General features: G+C 40.9%; 3 non-coding genes across 3 annotated transcripts; 2 read left to right on the top strand and 1 right to left on the bottom strand.

The window, feature by feature from the left end:
• Nucleotides 1–242: 242 nt before the first annotated feature.
• On the top strand, nt 243–349 carry LOC136478766 (small nucleolar RNA R71). The gene has a single exon (XR_010764477.1). It is a non-coding gene; the product is annotated as a small nucleolar RNA R71 (small nucleolar RNA).
• A 2965-nt stretch (nt 350–3314) lies between these two features.
• On the bottom strand, nt 3315–3421 carry LOC136478648 (small nucleolar RNA R71). Its single transcript, XR_010764367.1, has one exon. It is a non-coding gene; the product is annotated as a small nucleolar RNA R71 (small nucleolar RNA).
• Nucleotides 3422–8871: 5450 nt separating this feature from the next.
• Nucleotides 8872–8980, top strand: LOC136478730 (small nucleolar RNA R71). The gene has a single exon (XR_010764444.1). It is a non-coding gene; the product is annotated as a small nucleolar RNA R71 (small nucleolar RNA).
• Nucleotides 8981–17497: the final 8517 nt, after the last annotated feature.

The following is a 17497-nucleotide window of genomic DNA, read 5'->3' as shown; positions in this document are numbered from 1 at the left end:
ACGGTGCCGTACATTGCTTCTTTTTCGATGGCCCGTTTGTCTACTTCACGGTATGCATGTCTTTTTGCTGGGTCTAGAGTCTTTCTTCACTCCAGCCCTGGTTAGAGACCATCTTTTCGATTAGAGCTGTGGCTCTGTTGATCATGAGTGAGAGGAAGGCCCCTCCAGCAGCAGCATCAACATGGGCTCTTGATATGGGGGTTAACCCATTGTAGAAATTGTGGAGGATGACCTAGTTCTCCATCCCGTGGTTTGGGCAGCCAAGGATATATTCTTGTAGCCTCTGCCATGCTTCGAGGATGGACTCGGATGCATTCTGCTAGAAGTTTGAAATTCTTCCACGAAGGGCATTGGTTTTGCCCATCGGGACAAACTTCATAAGGAATGGCATGGAACACATGGTCCAGGTGTCAAAAGCTTCCTATTCCTTGTAGAACCACTACTTTGCCCTCCCCAAGAGGGACAATGGAAACAAACAGAGTCTAATGATCTCAGAGTTGACTCCCTTCTTGACTATGGTGCCACAACGTTCTAGGAATTGTTGAAGATGAGCGTTGGCGTCCTCACTAGGCAATCCACAGAATGGACTAGCCTGCACCATTGTGATGAGACCAGTTTTGAGCTCAAAGTTCGCGTTGCCCACGTTGATGGTGGGCCCAACAGGCACATTGGCAACAACGGGTACAGTACTCATGGAGAGTCTTTTGGGCCATCGTGTTCTAATCAGATGGTGCTTGAATGACGGTTTTGGATGCTGGCGGAGTAGTAGAAGAAGGTTTGGCATGAGGTCGGGCCTTCCTTTGGAGTGTCTCTGGGTTCTCGATGTAATTTGTCGACAGAGCAAAACCAGTCATACACTATCTTGATTTCATCCACAATAGGAGAAAACAAGCAAAGTTAGCTTGCATGAGCAATGGCTACTACACATACATATTATCATGGACATGTCCTAATAGATTCTTTTAATGAGTGTCTTCCCCAGCAACAGCGCTACAAATGCTTGGTGGTATTTCCTAATGTTTACAGAATAATCTACAAGCGAGCGGACTTTATGGTAGCAGGAAAGACCGCGTGTGAGCAGTGGTGAGCGTACATGATGGCCGCTAGACCGGGGTAGGCGTGCGAGCGATGACGAGCGCTCGATGGACACTAGAGGCTGAAGGTTGCTATTGATGGTCACTAAACACCTATTTTAACCATCAACAATGCAAACATTCCAAGAAAAAATAAACATAAAATGCAGAGGTTTGGTTTATTATTAATGGAATTCTACTTGTACATGAAGTCTATTTGAATGCAGGAATTTGAGCAAGAATGGTGCAAAACAAGTGCATAGGAGGCATAAATGGATGTGACAGGGGAGTCTGGACCCATAGAGCCATGTCGACCGGCAGCCACCTAGCACCGCCCAATGCCACCTTGTCCCCTGCACATCACTGATCTACGTCATTGGTGATGTGGCATGTCCAGAAGCACATCCAAGCATTGATCTTAAGTCGGTTTGATCCGAAAGCCATCACACTTGTCACATGGATTGAAGGGCACACCATCACACTCACAACCAAGTTACCGACTAAAGTGACAGACCTATAGGCATGCAACCGACTTTGGGAGGGCAATCAATGCCGTAGGATGCAATGGCGGTGCATCCTACCACCGGCCGACACCCCATGGTGTCACCTAGGGGCCAAGTCTCCTTCGCTGACTCTCTAGTTGCCTACAAATACCCCCAGCTAATATGTGCTTTAAGTAGAGGAGTTCACCGCAGTTGTAAAGTGTCCCAAGTAGAATCATTCTCTCTAGTCCAAGCTTTAGGCTAGTAGTGAGAGTGAGAGTGAAGAAGTGAAGAGCTAGGAGCTTGGAGAAGTCTTCGGGAGTCTCTATTAGTTCTTGTAAGCTACTTTTGCTTTCTATATAGTTGCTTTAGTACTTGTCTTATTTTCAGCATTTACTTACTTGCATTAGAGTAAAGTTGTGTTGTGAATATTTCGATTATATCTTGTTTAGTTAGTAAGTTTCTGATATACGGGATCCTCATCACTAGTTGGTGCTCTAATCTTAGCGCAAGGTTAGAGTAGTATCACTTAGTGTATGCGAGGTGCTTAGACTATAGGGTACCTTGGGTTGTGGCTAGTTCTCAGGATATATTGTGGTAGTCGTTGGCAGGTGGTGATAGCCCTATCCATCCTCTATATTCCACCATGTTAGAACTAGTTATTAAATCATAGGGCTCATGGTGCTTTGTGCCTAATTAACCTTAGGGTGAGTTTAGGGCAGGCACGCTCTGAAGTATATTCATTGCTTATCTTGCTAGGTAATTGATAAGTTGAAAACTATTTAAGATAGTACTCAATTTATTTTCATCTACTCTGTGACCATTGTTGTGTCTTTTGTTTTCTTATTTTTAGTTATTAGTATTTACATTCCTTTACTCCATTATAATCATGCCTAGGTAATTCACTAGAAATTATATAATCATCTGTCTTAGTCATACTACGCCTTCCCTATGGAAATAAATACGATACTTGGAATACTCCCAAGTGAAGTGTTGTATCAATATATTCTGTGCGCTTGTGGAATTAGTCCAATAGTCATAAGAAATATCAACAAGCATTTCTGGCGCCATTTCCAGGGAAGGCAGTGGCCTAGATATTTGGTTAGTATAGTTTTAGTGATTTTTCCTAGTTTGGAATACACTTGCTTTGTTAAAAACAAAGTCAAGTATGGGTGGATTCAATTTGCTAAAAGATTTCTACGATGATCCTGAGGCTCTTCTTTGAAGGGTGAGAGCTAGTCTCACCCCTCCATAGAGAAATCCTCCATCGATTCATCCAAATCTTCCACCAACTAAATCGGTCCGTTCAGAAATACCAACTGAACCAATCTTTTTAGAACCTCCACCCAATGAACCAATTAATCCTAGCAGTATTGCATCAACCAGTTCTGGTGCACTTGTTAAGGCAATTCATGACTATTCCTTCCCTACTCTCTCTAATGTAGCAACAGGTCCTAATATTCTTAGCAGAAAAGAAGAGTTTGTGCTTAAGCCAGCACTAATAACCATGGTGCAAGCAAGCCCTTTTCATGGCAAGCCTTCCGAGGATGCCAATGGTCATCTTCACAATTTTATGGAGATTTGCAACACATTCTCAATCAAAGGAGTCCCACAAGACTCCATTCGACTCCAACTTTTTCCCTTCTCATTGCTCTAAAAGGCAAAGCATTGGTTCTAATCCAATGCGAGAGCCATGAACACCTAGGAGAAGTGTTCAAAGGACTTCCTCGTTAAGTTCTTCCCCATTGGTAAGACCAATATCCTTCGTAGCAAAATTTCTAACTTCCAATAGCAACTCTGAGAGTCCATCCCCGAGGCATAGGAGCGACTTCAAGAATACATCCAAGCATGCCCTCATCATGGAATTGTGTCTGGCTGCTCATCCAAAATTCTACCACTAACTCACGATGGAGTCCTAATAATAAATCGATGCTGCTGCCGGAGGAGCATTCTTCTCCCTAAAGGTGGAACAAGCAAAGAGATTGATCAAGAAGATGGTGGAAAACCAAGGATGGATAGACAAACATCTCAAAGGTATATCACATAGTCATGAAGTTAATTCTTTATCTATGTAATATCTTTGGAAAAGTTAGAAGAAAGAGCAAATTGGGAAATAGTTCATGCCGCGCTAGAATATTTTGCAACCAAACAACAGCCATAGGTAAGCCTAACATATGAAGAATGCAAAGGCATGAATCACACTAGTAATGCCTGCCCCAGGAGAGATCTCAAATCCCTCCTCAACGACAGTGGATACGGACCACCTCCACATCAGCCTTACCAGAGATAGAATCCACGCATCAATCAAGGTAATTTACCCATTCATCCTTTTGATTACTCTTCTCTTAGAGATCTTGTTTTTAGTCAAGCTAAGATTAATGAAGAAATACATAGTAAGCTGCTTGATCATGATAGGATTTTAGGAGATATTCATGCTACACTTGATGATTTTTCTTTAGCTCTAAGGAATCAGCTTAACTTTAATAAAAAGCTAGAAAACCAACTAGCTACATTGAATTCAAAATTTTCACATAATAATGAAAAGTTAATGCTATAACCACAACAGGTGGAAAAACTACTCATGATTGTTGATACTTCTTAATGACTATTGGAGGATTCTGTAAGCGCACCAAACTATCTCATAGCACTTCGTTCGGTGAGTACTGAGTGTCGAATTTATATTTTTTACCACAGGAAGGCGGAAGGCTAGAATTTATATAGGACTAGGATTTGTTAAAGGTAGGTCTTAAGTTGATCCTAGGTAGGTGAATGATAGTGAAGGATGGGTGTGAACTACCTAAACTAACTACTAAATACAAGCTAACGAGAGATAGCTAGGTGGGAGAGCGAGCGGTATACCTTTCTAGTAACTAAGGGTACACAAATAACTAGGAGAAATGTCATAGTACTTTGGTGCACAACCTGCCTACCAACTAGGAGAGTTAAATAGACAAGGTCTGCCTTGAGCCCTATAATTTAAAAACTAGACCTATCGTGGTGGAATATAGAGGATGGACAAGGCTATCACCACTTGCCACCGACCACAATCTATCCGGAGGCCTAGCCATATCCACAGGTAATCTATAGCCTAAGCACCACGCTTAATGTATAAACTTACTACTTTGATCCGAGCTCCGATCAAATGAGATCAAAGCACCCTAACTAGACGGTGGAACCGGTACTAACGAAAGACTACTAATGATAAGATAACCTATGCTACTAATGGCAAACAATAAGCACCTAAGCTCACTAATGATGAACACTAATGACTAAGTACATAGAGTAAAGCAAGCAATACTCGAATAAAGTACTGAAATAAATACTAAATAAAGTAATGCAGAAATGAAGGAATTACAAAGGAGCTATACAAAACCTAGAAGACTCTTTTGAACTCCAAGAAGCTCTGCTCTTGCTCTACTCCACTACTAGACTACTATTCTATAGCTAATGCTTAGCTAGAAAGCTAAGAGAAGCTCGGAGAACATAGAAATGAATGGGGGCATCCTTCCACCGAGCTCCACACCCACTATTTATAGTGTAGAGTGAGGGGAGGGGTACTTGTAGGCAGCAGAGAGGTCAGTGGCCATAGTGGGGCATCAAGCGGTGGCTAGGTGGCGTCGCCCGTCCCTTGGATGCACCGCCTTTGCATCCAAGGGCACTGGTAGCCCCTGCAAGGTGGTTGTGAAGACAACACATGGTGAAACTTGGTCGGTAAGTCTATTGGTGAAGCTCCAAGTCTATTACAATGGGCCCATGGATCCATGGCCTTTTCATCATGACCATCGGTTGAAACCGACTTTGATCAACGCTTCCTAGTGGCTGTGGAAGAGCTCCCATGGATCGATAACGTGGCAATGTGCCAAGTTGGCACCAGGCGGGGCTAGGCGGCGCCTAGGTGGCGCCAGGTGGTGCTAGCCTATGGCCCAGGTGGCCCTACCATGTCCACTTGTTTCTTTGGTCCATGTTTGTCACCATTTTGGCAAAAATTTGCCATATTTCCTGCATACAAATAATTCTGCAAGCACAAGTGGAACTAGGTGAAATTTAAACATAATTCTTCACATGTGATGATGATTTACCTCACTTTACCATGCTTTTGGGTGTAATATTGATGGTTAAAATAGGTGTTAGTGACCGTCAACAAGGTCTCGAAGCTACCGCTTTGCTGTCCTCAGCAAAGATGCAGGTTTAGCATGGAATAGGTTGTTGGATCAGGAGTTGCTACTATATAATGCCCTACAAAGACTTGTATACAAACAAATACTATCTCTTCAGTTGAACATGTTAGCACTTAGAAATTTTACCATCAGTCTTAGCAATGTGGAGCTTATGGCCTTCACCTTGATACAAGCAGTTGCAAGAATGTATAGCTAGATAGATACTTTTTGCCTACTTTGGTTTAGCTCAAACTTCCTAGAGGTTTTCACATGATTTGAAAAGAAAACTTGCCTAAGTTCCTCAATGGTACACTCAAGTCACTCAATGGTGTTTGAAATCCTCACCAAGGCCATGAATTTTAGCTTTAATTTCTATCCTAAAGCTTAGTGGAGCTCAAGGTAGGGGTAAAAACATGGCTTACTTGAATTGAATCTATTGCTAAGTCAAACACTTGGATCACAAGGAGCAACAAGTCATACAAATTGATGAAGATGTGCATGTGTATGGTATATTTGGTGGAAGTGGTACTCCTTTGAGAAGTTTCCCTTCTCTAGCTTCTTTTTGAGAGGTCATGGCTACTTTCTTTTTCTCACTCTTTTTTTGAACACTAGAGCTTTTTGCTCTTTTATTCTCTCTCATTTTTTTCTATGGCCCATGCCTCTCTTTTGATGTAATATAGCATAGAGAGGTAACTTTGATTCTCATAGAGGAATAATAAATGGAATGCATATGTGGATGTGTATCCCTAGTGTAGGAATAGCATAAATATGTGGGTGTACGTAATCTTGATCAAAAAGCATAAAAAGTTTCTCTACTCATATCAACAAGGCTTGAAAAAGCTCAAAACAAACAAGCAGCTTTTATGGTGGCTTTATCATGTATGAGTGGATATTTATTTGGCTCTGGTAGGAATTTATCACCATTGAGGAACATCTAGCAAGAGAGTTTAGCATTTTGCAAAACAAAACTCTAGGTTGTCTTTACCATTCCTTAGATAGGTTCAAAGATTAACTCTAATTATGGCATACAACATATCTCACAAAAGCCTATTCTTGGTTCTAGCATTTGCAACCCATGAAAGCATTCAACTTAAGATGAACTCTAAGTTTATCATGCTCAAAACTTAAGAAGTATAAGGCTGTATCACAAGCTTTTGCAAAGTATCACAAAGCAACTATTCATCATCTGCAAATAATTTATCATCATTTTATTAGAGCAGAGTTTCTCTCAAAACAATTTAAAGGCACTCCTCCCTACATTCTATGATCATGAATATTGAAATATAAAGCAAACTAAATAAAGAGAGGGTTTAAGATTTTCATACCCGAGCAGGGAGAGACGCCTCCCCCAAGCTTGCCTTTTGCATAGGTTGGAATGTCTTCTAGCAGCTCTTTTGATTCTTTTCTTTATTGACTAACTAATACTACTAGAATGCATAAATAACTAGCGAAACCTATAATTACTAGATAACTTATTCAGTAGGGATGCTACTGAATTTTATTCATTATTATTAAATATCTTTATATATGTTGCTTTAAATGCATATCTATCCTATCAGGCATTAGCTACTATAGAACTTTATTTATTAACATAGAGTAGCTAAATGCAACTAACCTATCATGCAATGTAAAGCAAATTTATTGGAAATGAAATGCAACTAACGAAATGCGGTAAATAAATACAAGGAATAGAAAACTTACCTTTTTGTTAGGCTCAAGGTCATTCGTCCTTGGGTGGGGGTGTTCCCTCTTGTTCCACCTTGGAGGCCTTGTCATGTTCAGGGGATGACAAGTTTGAGGATGGATCTTTCTTTGTATGCCATCTCTTTCTATTCTTCTTCATCTTGACAAGTTTCTCCAGCTCTTCAATTGGCTTTGGTTTCTTCATCTTGATTCTCTTTGGATGCTTCTTCTTTTCCTGTTTCTCATAAAAGAGGGGTTGTCTAGAGGCAAAAGCAAATATTTCTTTTCTTCCAGCAAAGTGGAATTGGATTTGCCCAAAAGCCACATATATGCAAGCATTTGCAGTATTAAGGAAAAGACTACCAAGGATTAAAGGTGTATCCTCGGTGTTACCCATGTCTAAGATAAAAAAATCTATAGCAATATAGGCACTCCCAACTTTAACTAATAAATCAGTGGCTACTCCCTCAAGATAACGGGTAGATTGATTAGCTAATTGCACGTAAACTGAGGTTGGCGCTAAGGTAGTGTAGAACAATTTGTCATATGTTGCTTTTGACATTATGTTAACACTAGATCCTAAATCACATAGAGCATTATGGAAGGTATGAGTTCTAATGGAGCAAGTAATCACGGGGGTATCGGGATCACCTTTCTTAATGGTAAATGGGGAATCTAATAAGTAGGAACCCCAAAAATTTAAAGCATAGCCATACTTTGTAGTAACAAGGTTGGTTGTCTCCATTGTTCCCCTTAGGTTTGCTAGGAATTCTATATTTTTCATAGGATGGCATAGCAGCAGCAATTTAAGCTAATTGGGTTTCTATCATCTTATTAAAACTAAGTTGATTCTTTAAGATTGAAGAAAATTCATCCAATTTAGCATTTATGTTTTTCGACATCTTGTCATGAGCATGCAACTTTTTATTTATACTGTCAGTCATTCTACCATTGCTATAAACAAGATCTTTCAAGAAAGCATAACTATTATTACCTTGATTATTCAAACGAGAAGAAGAGTAATAATTGTTACCTCCCTGGTTGTTGGAGCGCTGATTTCAGCCTTGATGTTGTGGACGGAACCCGTTGTCGGTGTTGACAAAGTTGAGGTCCTCTTGGGTTTTGGGACAGAAATTGCCCGAATATCAAACGTCTCTATAGACTTCACAAGTCATGTGGGAATCCATGGCTTTGAGTGTCTCTTGGGCACTCACCTTCTCATAATGTTCCACTCTCTTCGTGAGTAGATCCATCTTAGCTGCAAGCATGTCAATTTTTTTAATTGAATGCATACCTCATTTACAGGGTTGGAGTCGATCATCGCTCCATCCTTGGTTGGAGACCATCTTCTCGATCAGTGTCTTTGCATATGCATAACTTAGCAAAAAGAATGCACCACCAGCAGCAACATCTAAATGGCTCCTATCTAATGGCACTAATCCATGGTAGAAGTTCTGGATCAAAAGCCAGTCTTCTATGCCATGGTGTGGGCATGCAGAGACGTACTCTTGCATTCATTCCCAGGCTTTGTGAATCGATTCATCTATTAGTTATTGAAAACTAGAGATCTTATTGCACAGAGCATTAGTCTTCCCCATGGGAAAAAACTTAACTACAAAAGCGTTGGAACACTTATCCTAGGTATCTACAGTGTTATGGTTAGAGTAAAACCATTGCTTAGCCTTTCCTAACAAAGAGAAGGGGAAAAGGCGAAGATGTATAGCCTCATGGCTCACTGCCTTAATGGTGAATGTGCTAGCCTTAATAGCCTCATGGCTCACTCCAAGAAATGTTGGAGGTGAGCATTTGCATCCTCGTGGGCTTTCCCATAGAATGGACTAGCTTAAACCATCGTAAATAACGTTGGCTTAAGCTCAAAGTTAGCATCCCCATTGATAACATTGGGTCCGATGGTGACATTAGTAGCTGAGGGTGCAGAAAAATCATGAATGGACTTATCGCCCATAATCGTGTAGGGTAGTGATAGGATATGAGGAAAAAAGGATAAACTACTTAGGATAACTAAAAACAACCTAGCTAACAAATTCAGCCTTATAAATTTGATGCCAGTTGCCTCCCTCGGCAACAGCGCCATAAATGCTTGTTGATACTTCTTAACATCTATTGGGGGATTCCGCAAGCGCATAGAACTATCGTGTAGCACTTCGCTTGGTGAGTACCGAGTGTCGAATTTATATTTTTTCCCCATAGAAAGGTAGAAGGCTAGAATTTATATAGCACTAGGATTTGTTAAAGGTAGGTCTTAAGTTGATCTTAGATATGTGAACAATAGTGAAGGATGGGTGTGAACTACCTAAACTAACTACTAAATACAAGCTAACGAGAGATAGCTAGGTGGGAGAGCGAGCGGTATATCTTTCTAGTAACTAAGGGTACACAAATAACTAGGAGAAATGTCATAGTACTTCGATGCACAACCTACCTACCAACTAGGAGAGTTAAATAGACAAGGTCTGCCTCAAGCCCTATAATTTAAAAACTAGACCTATCGTGTTGGAATACAGAGGATAAACAAGGCTATCACCACTTGCCACCGACCACAATCTATCCAGAGGCCTAGCCGTGTCCATAGGTAATCTATAGCCTAAGCACCACACTTAATGTATAAACTTACTACTTTGATCCAAGCTCCGATGAAATGAGATCAAAGCACCCTAACTAGATGGCAGAACCGATACTAACGAAAGACTACTATTGATAAGACAACCTATGCTACTAATGGCAAACAATAAGCACCTAAGCTCACTAATGACGAACACTAATGACTAAGTACATAGAGTAAAGCAAGCAATACTTGAATAAAGTACTGAAATAAATACTAAATAAAGTAATGCAGAAATGAAAGAATTACAAAGGAGCTATACCATGCCTAGATGACTCATTCAGACTCTAAGAAGCTCCGTTCTTGCTCTACTCCACTACTAGACTACTAATCTATAGCTAATGCTAAGCTAGAAAGCTAAGAGAAGCTTGGAGAACATGGAAATGAATGGGGCATCCTTCCACTAAGCTCCACACCCACTATTTATAGTGTAGAGTGAGGAGAGGGGTACTTGTAGGCAGTAGGGAGGTCGGTGGCCATAGGGGGGCACCGGGCGGTGGCTAGGTGGCGCCGCCTGGCCCTTGCATGCACCACCTTTGCATCCAAGGGCACTGGTTGCTCCTCCAAGGTGGTTGTGAAGACAGCACATGGTGAAACTTGGCCGGTAGGTCAATTGGTGATGCTCCAAGTCTATGATAATGGGCCCATGGATCCATGGCCTCTCCATCATGACTACTGATTGAAACCGACTTAAATCAACGCTTCCTATTGGTTGTGGAAGAGCTCCCATGGATCGGGGAAGTGGCAACATGCCAAGTTGGCACCAAGTGGGCTAGGCGAGACCTAGGTGGCATCAGGCGATGCTGGCCTATGGGCCTAGGTGGCCCTGCAATGTCCACTTGCTTCCTTGGTCCATGTTTGTCACCATTTTTGCCAAGATTTGCCATATTTCCTGCATACAAATAATTCTACAAGCACAAGTGGAACTAGGTGAAATTTAAACATAATTCTTCACATGTGATGATGATTTATCTCACTTTACCATGCTTTTGGGTGGAATGTTGATGGTCAAAACAGGTGTTAGTGACCGTTAATAATGATCCACCTTATCCTGAGGCCATAAAGAAAAAAGTAGTAATCAAAGTCCTAGCTAAAGAAGAAGCCCCCCATTGTGCCTCAAGAAAAACAAAGGACCACCCCTCATGAATTCTAGACACTGAGGTGTTGCCATTTCCGTAACGCATAAAAAAGGCAACGAAGATGAACAATTCAAGAAATTCATCGAGGTAATTCAAAAATTATATATACATATACCGTTAGTTTATGCTATGTAGGCCCCTTTTGATACTTCTTAATGACTAGTGCAGGGATTCCACAAGCGCATAGAACTATCGCATAGCACTTCGCTCGGTGAGTACCGAGTGTCGAATTTATATTTTCCCAAAGGAGATGGGAGGCTAGTTTATATATGATCGTTAGGATTGCTAAATGAAAGCTTGATCTCATTCTATGTGGTTGAATGATAATAGTGGTTGTGTGTGAACTACTAAGTAAACTAATAAATAAGCTAAACTAGAGATAGGATAGCTAGGTGGGAGAGCGAGCAATTTATCTTAAGTAACATAGGGTAAACCAGTGACTAGGAGAAATGCGCTAGTACTTAGGGGCATAGCCCACCTACCAACTAGGAGAGTTAAATAGACAAGGTCTACCATGAGCCCTATGATTTTATGACTAGACCTAACGTGGTGGAATATAGAGAATGGACAAGGCTGTCACCACTTGCCAACTACCACAATCTATCCAGAGGCCTAGCCGTATCCATAGGTAATCTATAGCCTAAGCACCTTGCTTAATCTATAAACTTACTACTTTGATCTGAGCTCTGATGAAATGGGATCAAAGTAACCTAACCAGATGGTGGAACCGGTACTAATGAAAGACTACTAAACAAAAGATAACCTATGATAGTAATGCCGAGAGCAAGCATCTAATCTCACTAATGATGAACAATAATGAACAAATACTTGAACTAAGCAAAAACAATGATACTAAATAAAGTATTGAAAATAAAGTACTGAATAAAGTAAATGCTAAATGAAAGAATTACAAAGGAGCTATACTAGACCTAGGAGACTCTTTTGGACTCCAAGGAAGCTTCGCTCTTGCTCTACTTCCACTACTAAACTACCACTCTAGAGCTATGCTAAGGTAGAGAGCTTGGAGAAGCTTGGAGAGCTTGGAAATGAATGGGGCACTTCTCCACCGAGCACCATACCTCCTTTTATAGTGTGGATATGCGGTGGGGCTATTTGTAGGCAGCAACTAAGGCGGTGGGGTGCCTTGAGTGCCGAGCGATGCCAAGGGGCATCGGTCAGCCCTAGGATGCATCGCCTCTTGATCAGAGCATCTTGGTTGCTCCTCAATGGCGGTTGTGAAGACATCACGTGCTAAGATTTTGTTGGTAAGGCGGTTCCAAGGTCGGTTGGAGGCTCACAAGTGTATGATGGTGGACCCATGCATCCAAGGCAGCTCCATCCTGGCCCTTGAAGCAAACTGACTTAAGATCGATGGTGGAGAAGCCTTGGAGGACCTGTCCCATGGATCAGTAACGTGGCAGGGGCATGTGGGGCACCGGACGGTGCCTATGTGGCACCAGCCGACGTGGCCAAGTGGGCCCAAGACCCCCTACCACGTCCACTTTCCTCCTTTGTGCATATTTTACACCATTTTGGCTAAAATTTTGACATACAAATAATTCTACAAGTACAAGTGGAACTAGGTGAATTATAAACAAAATTCAACTCATTTGATGATGATTTACCTAACTTTATCATGCTTTTGGGTGAAATGTTGATGGTCAAAATGGGTGTTAGTGACCATCAACAGTCCCTACATATGCCAAGTATTTAAAAGATATATTCAACAAAAAGAAGCTGTTGCCAAGTGTAGAGGTGGTGAAATTAACCAAGGAGTGTAGCACAGCTATACTCAATCAGCTGCCTGAAAAGAAGGACCCAGGGAATCCTACAATTTTGTGCTCAACCGATGCCCAAAAATTTGATCAAACCCTCTGCGATCTTGGAGCAAGCGTCAGTGTCATGCCAAAGGTAGTATATGACAAACATAATCATAATTCATTATCATAAGTCATTATCCCCAACCATAATGTGTTTGCAGCTTGTCGACCAATCAGTTCAATATCTGGAGGGAATAGCGGAAGATATTCCTATCAAGATAAGGAGCTGTTTTGTTCCCATTGATTTTGTGGTGTTGGACATAAGTGCTGACACAAAAACACCACTAATCTTGGGATGTAACACCCTAAAATTTGAATTTTTGGAAATAGAGCTAAAAACATTTAATTTGGAATTTTTGTGCTCATGAAATATAGGGAAATTTTTTTTATTATATTAAAATTCATCATAAGGAGTAGCAACATGGATGTGCATACATGCCGGTGCATTTGATTTATTTGGTTGAGTGGTTTGGATTAAAATTTAAAATGGTTTAAATTGCTTTTGGGAATGAGTTTGAAAATGGCTCTGAAATAGAAGAATTTAAAAAGTTGTAAAATTTATTTTGAAAGTCTACCAAAATTGCTCATTTCTATTTGCATTGTAAAGTATGTTTGAAACTATATTTGGATTTGCGTTTGGTTCATAATTGAATTTGATTTTGAAAATAAAATAGAAAAAACTCTCTCCTCTCCCTCTCTATCCTACGCGGGCCGCCTCTTTTTCCTATCTCTTGCACTGCCCAGTGCCGAGCAGCGGCCCACCTCACCTTTGGCCCAACTCTAGCCTAAGCCACACTAGCAAGCAGGCCACGCTGCACCACACCTCCTCTTGCCTTGTGTGCAGTCGCTGCCACCATGGGCCCACACGTCAACCACGTCTCCTACCTCGTGTTGTGCCCTGCTCCAACTCTTCTGAGCAAACCACACCGCTGAGAGTCCGTCGCCACCCCATCCTCACCGTTTGCCATGTTCTCCATGCCACCCGCCCCATTAAATAGTAGCCAAGCTCGCGCCGCCCCGTTCCCAACCCTTATCACAAGCTATCGCCTCGCCTCAAGTCTCGCCGCCGTCGCCATCTGCTCTGCCGTGTCCCATGCCTCTTCTGTGCCTCATCGTCAACGATAAATCCTAGGTGAGTTCGTCGTACTATGCTCTCTCTCCCGGTGCCTTCCCCATGTCGTAACATGGGTCGTAGGCGCTTTCCCGTGCACGTCGGCGAGCTCCTTGCCACCGTTAATGGCCACTGCCATCTGGAGTCCTATTTTGGCCGAATGCACCTTCATTCTCTTTGTCCCATCTAATCTCAGCTGCCCAATCCACGCTCAATGGCTCAGATTAGAAGTTACCCTTTCGGCTTGGCACATTTGCTAAAGAGTCCTCCAAGTTTGTAAGTATATACCCCGCCGTCCCTGTATTTTTGCTAAAGAGCCCCTGCGCTTTTGTATTATCGAACCCGTGACCCATTGCATATTTCATAGATTATGCCTTCTTCTTTTAAAAGCGTATTTTGTTCGGTTGACTTCAAAAATACGTTTTCAGTTATTTACAGTTTTGCCACTAGATTTATTTAGGCTATAACTTTGTCATTTTAACTCCGATTTGACCCGTTCAAATTGCATTAGGTTCATATTTACATTGTCTACATGTTCAACTACTGTTAAGTATGTTTTTAACTTTTAAAATTCATGGTTAGATTTAATCTATTATTTTATAAAAGAAAATCTTGTTTAAATCATATCTTCTATGTTTTAGCTTTGATTTGACTTGTTCAAGTTGCGCTAGATTCATTGCAACGAGATCTACGCGGTAGTAACAATGTTTATCTTGTCACTATTTCTAGAATTTCATGGTTTAAACTCTGATTTGAATAATAATTATGCAACTAGATTTTATAAATAAAATATGAATTGTTTTACTTTAGTTTTATAATTCAAATCTAAATTTGACTTAATTCAATTTATATTATTTATAAAATATCTTATATATATGAATTTATATAGTTAAAATAAATGAAGGCTATAGTTTTCTTTTCCATGTATAAAGCAAATCTATCGGTAGATGTATCTTTTTCACCATAGCTTCGATTAGCGTGCTCTTCGCGTCTGTGTGATCGTAGCAACGCATAGATTTGATTTCAAATTCTTTTTCATTGGTGTACTATTCTAATTTAGATCTATTGTTTGCTTCATGTATGATTGCATGGATGCTTGTGTGGTGCTTTATGATCATGTCCAGTCGGTAAGCTTTACGTGTTGATCAAGAAGGAGTTCCTTTGAGGTTTTGGACTTGAAGAAGGATCAGAATTATAAGGCAAGTATAGCATGTGATCTTCCTTGTTGTACTATGCACCTTCAATCATTTAATTCATGCTGCATGTGTCTACCTTGTCAACCGTAGTAATTTTCCTAGCTATTTGATATCTTGGATTCCTTGTTACCTATGTGGTATTGCATTGGGTAGTATGATGCTAGTGCTCAACTAAAGCCATGATCTTGTAACTAGACTAATGGTATATGCAATAAACACTAAAAGTTGCTCTTTAGCAACATGGAACAAGGGGGCTAGAGCATTGGGCTATTGTTATGGTGCTCTAGATTCCTCTCTCTAAGGACTTATCTATAAATGATCATCTAGGACTTATAGTACAACTATGAGGGCTTTATCGCTCTGGCTTTAGCTCAGTATGAGGACCTTTTCTAGCTTGTTAGAGGTTACCTTTATTGGCATAAGAATGGCTTGCCGAATCAAGTATAGGACATCCTCTACTCTTATGTGTATAGCCATGATGGAATTGTGCCATTCAATAGGGGGGGTTCCTATATCTGTTTGCTGAGTGCTCTAGCAGCCCTAACTTATTAGACAAACCTTTGAAAGGCTTCATAGTGAACCCTGCCGACCTTCCTTGGTAGTGGGTTAAGAGGCTCGCGACCTCAGGCAAAAGGGTAAATCATGACTCACAGTGAAAGTGTACAACCTCTGTAGAGTGTAAAACTGGTATATCAGCCGTGCTCACGGTCATGAGCGGCCTTGGAACATTTACGGAATAGATGTTGAACACTGATGATACTGATGATAAAGATGCTCATTAATGGTTAATTGTTTATGCTATTCATTATTCATGTTTACCTGATCATGTGTTTATATGGGCTTGTGAATAAACTTGTTGCCACCCAATTGCTAAAATCATGACTCATTGAAAGCTAATCGTAGTTAACCAGTGTCAGCCTTTTGAGCCTCATGAACCCCATGTTATATTTGTTGAGTACGACATGTACTCATGCTTATTTATTTTTCAATTATTTGGATAAAAATCCCATATGGGTACCAAATTGCTAGAGTTTGGAGGAATTAGGCTTGCGATCAACTAGTTAGTTGTCCCTATAGAATTAGAGTCTTCACCCAAAGATTGAAGTTGTGTTTCAGCTGTTTGCTGTCTAAGGTTATATTCTCTATACTCTCTATACTAAGTACATTATATATTGAGCATTGTCTATTGATATTACCCTTATTTGTAGCTATATATGAGATTTGACTTCCTGGGCTCACATATGGTGTGTATCTAGTTTTGTTCTTAAAATCAGGTGCTACATGGGAAGACCATTTTTTAGTACGACAAATGCCCACATTGATGTTGGAGCAAGAGAAATCCATCTCAACATTAATGGCAAGGAAGAAATATCGCACTTCAAGCCAAGACCAGAGTAGTGTTCATCGGTGGAATTAAAGCCTCCCGACATATCCACCATGCATGAACGAGGCAAGGACTCCATCATTCTCGGGAGCAAGCCACTATAGAGCATCTAAATGAAAGGAATCCAATGAGGTAACTCGAGGTGAGTTAAGCAAAGGTATGCACTTAATCCCTATGTATTTTCTTTAAGCATCATCATTTCTAGACAAAATATGCTTAGTACCTTGCTTAAAAAGTAAAAAATGATTAGTAGAGGCAATTAGGTGGGTCACCTGACCCCCTTGGGCATTGGCTGGACCCACACCTGCTCCCCCTCTGCTTCTATCACCTCCATTCACTCCTACAAGGCACGTGAAGAGCAAAGCAAAAGCTAAAAATCTAATTTCTATTTTGTTCTTTGCTCTCCACTCACCTTGTCCTTGTCTCCAACATTTCCAATCCATTCAATCACCTTCTGGCATTTTGCTATCATAATTTCACCTGGGAGCACAAATGTGAGAGCATCTAGGAGAGCACCAAGCCAAAAGATAGCAGGATGGCCATCCTAGGCCACCGATCGACGCCCTAGTGGGGTGTCCTTGGCACTTTGCTCTCTCCTGCACTCATTTATCTCCTTATGAAGCTCACTCACTCACTCCACCAGCATTTCCATCACTTTGAGCTGAAGTCTCACTCTCCCTCTCCTTCGAACTCCACTCCGAGAGCACATTTGCTTAAGTCACTAAGCAAATAAATTATTAGCGAGTGGAGAGGCATTGTGGTGGTGATTCACACATCCTACAAGGGTGTAATTTGCTTCATTAATCCTTAACCCCTCTCTTGTCTTTAG

Source organism: Miscanthus floridulus, chromosome 8 (assembly GCF_019320115.1).
Source record: "Miscanthus floridulus cultivar M001 chromosome 8, ASM1932011v1, whole genome shotgun sequence".
NCBI lineage: Eukaryota > Viridiplantae > Streptophyta > Magnoliopsida > Poales > Poaceae > Miscanthus > Miscanthus floridulus.
This window is presented reverse-complemented; position numbering and strand designations above follow the sequence as displayed.